The sequence below is a fragment of the Balaenoptera musculus genome, chromosome 2 (assembly GCF_009873245.2).
Source record: "Balaenoptera musculus isolate JJ_BM4_2016_0621 chromosome 2, mBalMus1.pri.v3, whole genome shotgun sequence".
Classification (NCBI taxonomy): domain Eukaryota; kingdom Metazoa; phylum Chordata; class Mammalia; order Artiodactyla; family Balaenopteridae; genus Balaenoptera; species Balaenoptera musculus.
In genome coordinates this window covers 164,838,345-164,845,812 of record NC_045786.1, presented here as the reverse complement: position 1 = coordinate 164,845,812, position 7,468 = coordinate 164,838,345, and the positions used below count along the sequence as shown (strand labels likewise).

The window sequence follows — 7,468 nt, the reverse complement described above, 5'->3', positions numbered from 1 at the left end:
AAAGGAAGCCATGCATTTACCAGTATTTTGCGAACTGTAAGGTGCTCCATAAACATAAGTGTTTTTTTGTTAGTGCATCGCTAAACTTACTGCGAACTCCCAGACAAGGGGCATCTAGGGAGAGCGATTTGGCTCTCCCACGCGGCGACTGTGTTTTCATCAATCCTTATCCCACGTTTATGGGGGTATCTTGCTGAGGAAAACTTTTCGGTGCCTGATGAAAAAAAAACAAATCCACTATACAACTAGCAAGGTGGTGTCTGTAAAAGTACCATACAGACAGGGCTTAAGATAAACTGCCAAGAAAACGCCAAGACTGTCAAAAAGGACTTCTCCATGGAAGCGCAGTCTTCGCTTTACGAAAGATGCATCGTGAGCGATAGATCATGATGCCGGCCGCCGAATGGAAACATGAATTGGTAGAACCGGTCGTGCGGTAACGTAGTTATTATAATTCCACTCTGACAGATTTAACGATTTGCCACAATTCCCCGGAATAAGCAAAATGCTGCAACGAGCTTCAGACTCCGAGCGGAGAGCGGGAATAATGCGCGCGCACTCGGCTCCAACCGATCCCGGGTCCCGTGAACGCGCCTCCCCGGCCAGCCAGGGCGCGCGCGCCGCCGCCGGCCCACGTGACCCCGGGCGCGGCGACGGCGGGGATGGGCGGGGGCTCGGGCCGGCTCCGCAGCGCCGCGCAGGCGCCCCAGGCCCGCGCCGAGCCGAGCCCCTCCTGCTCGCTCCAGGCGTCAAAATGGCGGCGAGGGAAACCTGGAGAAGCCCCGGAGCCTGAGCCACTGACAGGAGCGGAGACGGGAGGTGGCGGCGGCGACGGCAGGAGGAGGATGGCCGGGGGCGCTGGCGCCGGTGCGGACGGCGGTGCAGGCGGCGGCGGCGGCGGGGGCGACGGCCGCGGTCCCAGCGGTGGCAGCAGCAGCAGCGGCGGGAGGAGCCTCCGGGGTGAGTGTCCCTCGATGTCTCTGAGGCTGTGAGCCGAGGCTGTTACCGGCGCGGTGCTGGGCGTCCCGACGAGGAAGGGGCTGTGCGGGGGCCGTGGGGGCGCAGGGCTGGGGCCCGGCCGCCGCGGGGGGCGCGGGGCTGGGGCCGGGGAAGGGTTACTGGTCCGTCTGGGGCTGAGGCGGCGGTGGCAGACTGACCGGTCCCGGTGCGCTGCGCGGGGCGGGCTGGGCAGTGCGCCGCCGTCCCGGGGGCAGAGGCGCGAGGTGTGGCGCTTGGGGCGGGGAGAGCGGCCCGAGGTGGCCGCGGCGGCGGCCCGGCCGGCTCCCGTCTCGGGGCTACGAGGGGCGGGAATCGCCGCTCCCAGGACGCCGGGAAACCGCTCCCGAGACTCGGGCGCGTGTTTACCCGGCTGCGGGGCTGCGACCGCCCCGGGGTGGGCGTGAGAGCTGCCGGCCGGAATCAGGGGTCGAGGAGTGCAGGCCTGTGGACGGCTGCTCCCCCGGGGAGAAGTTAAATTGTCCGGGTAAGTTACTGTTTCGGGATCAAACTGGAATTGCGCTTTGACAGGTTGGGAGAGAGACAATACGGAGTCTTTGGTAAAGGATCCTGTGCTTGGAGCACTTGAAAGGCTAAAAGCGTGCATTTTTCAGCGTCTCATCATTTGCACAGCTGTTTATTAGCCTTACCCCGAAGCTGAGAACTTTCTCACCGTTTGGGGGGAGAAGCCCTGAGTGTTGCTTCTGCTTTGAACTACAATAGCATCTCTTCACATACCAGCACAGATAATAAGTACTCTGGATTAGGCCTAATTTGCAGAAGCAGTCCTGGTTTTACCAGAGAACTGTTTCCTCTGCTAAAACATCTTACTGTAATGAGGAAATAGGCAATTTTACAGAATTACTTCGTTTTTTCAAGTAGCAGAATCTTTTGTCTCTGAATAGCATCCATTTCTTTTAGATTGCTGAAATCAATTACTTTCTCCCGGAAATGTGGAAGAAAGATTTGAAATTGCAAGAATCATACATGTTAATGACAGCTGTGATTAAACTTGTCCTGGAATTTTGAAGTCAGAAAAACCTTTAGCGATCTGATGTGACTTGTTTTAGAACTGGGAAACTAGGCCCAGGGAGATGAGTGACTCGCTGTGGGTTCTGCAGCTGGCCAGGGATTGGACCAAAACTAGGATCTAGGCCTCTCTCCGCCCTATTTAGAGAGCTCTTTTCACTACACTCCTGAGCCTCGTATTCTTCATTGATTGCATTCTTCACCACCATCCTCATCCCTGGGTCTTTGTACGATGTAGTTGAAAGGAGAAATCAGAGAGAGCGCCTCACTCTGATTCTTGACAGTTACTGTCAGTTACCACAAGTAACTGATGAATATTTTTTTCCCTGACCTGAATTTAATAAAAACCAACTGACATTTCATTTAGAGTTTTCATAGGTCTGCGACTGACTGTATTTCTGTCCAGTTATAGCATTGCTTATTTATGCATGCATTCAGTAAAACCAGTATTCTGTCCCACAAAACCTAACTACTATATTGTTTTGTCCCTCATTACCAGCATTTAAACAGGTTCTTTGTATCAGGCTCTAATTTTAGGATTTAAAACACCTGTGTTGTATTTGCCAGGTTGTACCACCTGGTTTCCACATAGCCACTTGAGTCACAGCAGTTTTCTGTGTTGTGTGTCACAGGTTAACCTTCAGAAATACAGTCATGTCAAATGCTTCTGATTTCATATTCTAGTCATTGAGACTCACACACCAGAGTTGTACCTTGTGTTCAGTTACACAGGTGATTATTGAAGATCTGCTTTGTATTTTGCAATACTAGGTGCTACAGGAGAAAGAAACAAGTGAAATATGTAGACTTTGCCCTCAGAAAAGATAAGATGTACCCCTCTGAGTCTAGAAAACAATCTATCAATACAAAGAATGCTGTTCGTGTTCTGGTTAGAGGGAGATGAGTGAGGCCCCAGGAGTCTAAATAACTTCCTGGAACACTTGGGACTTGAGCTAGCTTCTGTGAGGGTTTAGATTTACAGAGAGATTGGAGCAGCTACTTTGTGAGGGAAAAGCAAGAGTGTAATGTGGAGATTAGCTTTGGGGGAGGGGAATAGAGAGGGAAACTAGGATGAGCTGACAACTGAATTTCCTTGGGAAGACATTAGACAGTTGAAAAGATATGTTTGTAGAAGGGTTTGAGTACCGGATTGAGGAGATTTGGATTTTTATCCTCTTGTGCAGGATATGGGGAGCCTTTGGAAGTTTGGAGGCCACACATTAATATGATAAAACTGCCAAGACGCACCTGTCAGTGATCTGTTGGTTGAGTTAGAATGAGAAGAGAGTGGAATGAACCAGGGACAATAGTAGCTATTGCAGTTACCTGGGTATGAAGAGATGAGATCCTACACTAAGATAGAGTCACTAGGAAAGATACATAGCGGGTATCATTTTTTTTGTTGCTGTTTTTATCGTGGTAAAATATACATAACATAAAATTTGCCATTTTAACCAGTTTTAAGTGTACAGTTCTGTGGCATTAAGTGTATTCACATTGTTGTGCAACCATTATCACCATCCATCTCTAGAACTCCATTCATCTTCTGCAGCTGAAACTCTATACCCTGTAAACACTAACTCCCCACTTCCCTTTACTCTTAGCCCCTGACAACCACTATTCTACTTTCTGTCTCTACGAATTTGATTACTCTAGGTATTTCATGTAAGTAGAATCATACAATGTTTGTCCTCTTGTGACTGGCTTATTTCACTTAGCATAATGTTCATCCATGTTGCAGCATTTGTCAGAATTTCCTTCATTTTTAAGGCTGAATAATATTCCATCGTATGTATGTACTGCATTTTGTTCATCCATTTATCTGTCGGTTGGTACTTCATATGCTTCCACTTTTTGGCTTTTGGAATAATGTTGCCATGAACATAGGTGTGCTCATATCTGTTTGAGTCCCTGCTTTCATTTCATTTGGGTATATATCCAGAAAATTTTACATTTCCACCAGCATGCGTCAGGGTTCCAGTTTCTCCACATCCTCACCAACACTTGTTGTTTTTATTATTTTGATAACAGCCATCCTAATGGGCGTGAAGTGATATCTCATTGTGGTTTTCACTTGCGTTTCTCTAATGATTAGTGATGTTAGCATCTCTAAAGCTTATCAGCCTTTTTGTATATCTTCTTTGGAGAAATAATCTATTTAAGTTCTTTGCCTATTTTTTTAATTTAGTTGTTTTTTGTTGTTGTTGACTTGTAGGAGCTCTTTATGTATTATGGATACCAATCCCTTATCAGATAGATGATTTGCAAATATTTTTGCCATTCCATGCATTGCCTTTTCACTCTGTCGAGTGTACTTTGATGCACAAAAGGTTTTTTTTGGTAAGTTTTTAATGTTAATGAAGTCTAACTGATCTAGTTTTTCTTTTGTTGCTTATACTTTTGGTGTTACATCTGAGAAATTATTGCCAAATCCAGTGTCATGAAGCTTTCCCCCTTTAAAAATCTTCTAAGAGTTTTCCCCTCAAAAAAATCATGTTTTATGTTTAGGTCTTATGTTTAGGTCTTTGCATGTGGATATCCAGTTTTTCCAATGCCATTTGTTGAAAAGACTGTCTTTTTTCCATTGAATGGTCTGGCCATCTTTGTTGAAAATCACTTGATCATACATTCGAGGGTTTATTTCTGAAATCTGTTCTGTTCCATTGGTCTGTAAGTCTGTCTTTGTGCTGTCACCGTACTGTTTTGATTACTCTAGCTTTATAGTGGTTTTGAAATCAGAAGTGTGAGGCCTCCAACATTGTTCTTTTTCAAAATTGTTTTGGCTATTTGGGGTCCCTTGAGATTCCATATGAATTTTAGGATAGATTTTTCTATTTCTGCAAAAAATGTCATTGGGATTTTTTTGATAGGGATTGCACTGAATCTGTAGATTGTTTGGAGTAGTGTTGACATCTCTTCCAGTCTTCCAGTCCGTAAACACCAGATGTCTTTCCATTTATTTGTGTTTAATTTCTTCCCACAACATTTTGTAGTTTTCAGTGTAAAATTCTTTCATCTCCTTGGTTAAGTTTACTCCCAAGTATTTTATTGTTTTTGGTACTATTGTAAACGTGATTGATTTCTTAATTTCCTGTGTGGATTGTTCATTGTTAGTGTATAAACACAACTCATTTTTGTGTGTTGATTTTGTATCCTGCAACTTTACTGAATTCATTTATTCTAACGGGGTGTGTGTGTGTGTGTGTGTAATCTTTAGAATTTTCTACATAAAGATAAGGTTGTTTTCTAACAAAGATAATTTTATGTCTTCTTTTCCAGTTTGAATGACTTTTCTTTCTTTTTCTTGCCTAATTGCTCTGGCTAGGACTTCCAGTACTGTATTGAATAGAAATGGTGAAAATGCACATCCTTGTCTTGTTCCTCATCTTAGAGGGAAAGCTTTCAGTCTTTGACCATTGAGTATGATGTTAGCTGTGGATTTTCCATACATAACCTTTATTATGTTGAGCTAGTTTCCTTATGTTCCTGGTTTGTTGAGTGTTTTAGCAGGTATGTTTTAAGAAAAAAATTCAGTTATGGGTGCTGTGTTTCTACCTGGTGAAAGAAAATTCTTGTGTCATTGGTGGAATGTTATTGTCAAGTTGTTTTTTTTAAGCATCATCTTTGTACATTTGCAGTTATGTTCTGGCTGAAAAAAATAGTGCTATAGTTATTCAGTGGGGAAGACTGACACTAATCAAATAATCATACAAATATATGCCTGAGTAACTGTAGTACTATTTTGCTTCCAGCTGTATTCCCAGCATCTAGCATAGTGCCAGGCACATAGGTGCTCATTAAAGTTATTAATTGAGTTTAAAAGCAGAAGACTAAGATTTAACCCAATAAGCTAAAAAATATATTGTTTATAATTTTTATAGAAATTGTTTATTCTAAACCACCTTCCCTCTTAACCCAGTCTTGGTACAGTGGTAATAAAACAAAATCAGACTTCTCCACTCTAAAAAGAAACAGGCAAGTGACTTTTTCTAAAACAATTATCTTTTTAAAGATGAGACAACATTTTTCTTTTTAAGTTGATGCTAATGGAAGTTGGTTATCAGAATCCAAAATTTCAAAGGGAAGCATAATTTAAAGGAAACTTTTCATGTACCTACTAACTTCAGATTTATAATGAAATTCAAACATTCAGTACCTAGTTTATTTACAAAACAAGTTCAAATTTTTTAATGCAAGCTTCAGTTCTTTTAATTTTTAAAATTTTGGCAGTCTAAATTTGACATTACAAGTTGAGTCTTTCACAGCATCCTTACTATCTCAAATAATGTAGAAACTTCAAAAACATATAATGTACTAAGTTTTATAAATTGACATTAAATCCATATAATGAACATTACGTTAAAGTTGAAATAAACAGAAATCACTTTAATTCAATACACAACATCCTTTAAATCACAAGATTCAAAAAAATCTGCTTTTTTGAGCATTGTTGGAGTTTTTAGACATAGTTGTGATGTGTCAGAACACTGGACTGGGAATCAAACCTCAATTCAGATTCTGATTACTATTTATAGTTTTGCAATCTTAAGCAATCCATTTTACCTGTCTGAGGCTTAATTTTTCCTCATCTGTAAGAGGGAAAACACACACACACACAGTGTTTTACATAGCAGCTTTGCCACCTTGTATTTTTCATTCCATTCTTTCCCTCTCTGTTACCACTTACTTGCTAGTCTGGACTATTTATTGAACAGCCTACCAGTGGAGTCTCTGCCATTTGTTCTCCCACTTTTCCTCTCCTTCTCTGGCTGTTCTCTGTATTGCTACCACACTTCTTAAAAAATGCAATTGGAGGATGTTACTTCCCTACCCAAAAAACTTGTGTTGACTTCCCATTGTCTATTGGATAAAGTCCAAACTCAAAACAGTTTGTAGACTGTGTCTAACGTTAGATTTCCCATTACTCTAGTCATACTAAGCTGTTTCTTGTTCCTTCTACTTCTGTTTTTCATGTGTTTATCCCAGTGCTTGGAGTTCTCCTGTTCTTTGCCATCCAGGAGACTCTCAGAAGATGACTCATCACCCATTTCAGCGGTGGATTTTGATTACTCCAAGCCAATCAGCTCAAGGCATTTCCCTGTAAATTATTATTTGTCCCAGTTAGATAGAAAGGAAAGAGACATTCTATTTCTGAGGGAGAGGATTTTTTCCCCTATTGTTTGTGAGCAAGAGAACATGTGGCCCCAGTCACCACTGGCAGCTGTCTTGTGACCACAGGGGATGATGAAACATGCCCTGAGGATGGCAGAACAGAGAGGTAGAATGAATGTAGGTGCATGACAACATTATTTTAGACACGTATTGTGCTGGGCCTGGGGCTTTCCGTACCGTGGGATTTCTCCTCGTGAATAAATTCCTATTGTTTAAGCCAATTCTTTAGGGTTATTTGCCATCAGAAATCTCCTGATTCTTACAGTCGTCT

The 7,468-nt window shown here is 42.7% G+C and overlaps 1 protein-coding gene across 5 annotated transcripts in view; it reads left to right on the top strand.

Moving 5' to 3' along the window:
• The first annotated feature begins 829 nt into the window (after positions 1 to 829).
• Positions 830 to 7,468, top strand: part of BTBD7 (BTB domain containing 7) — an 82,694-nt gene continuing 76,055 nt past the window's right edge. For 4 of the 5 annotated variants that reach the window (XM_036842455.1, XM_036842452.1, XM_036842456.1 and 1 more), the window contains exon 1: positions 1,420 to 1,483. The gene's annotated coding sequence lies outside the window, so the exon portion shown is untranslated. Of the gene's footprint in view, positions 961 to 1,419; positions 1,484 to 7,468 lie in introns of those variants that run through there. The other variant, XM_036842453.1, reaches the window with a different exon arrangement.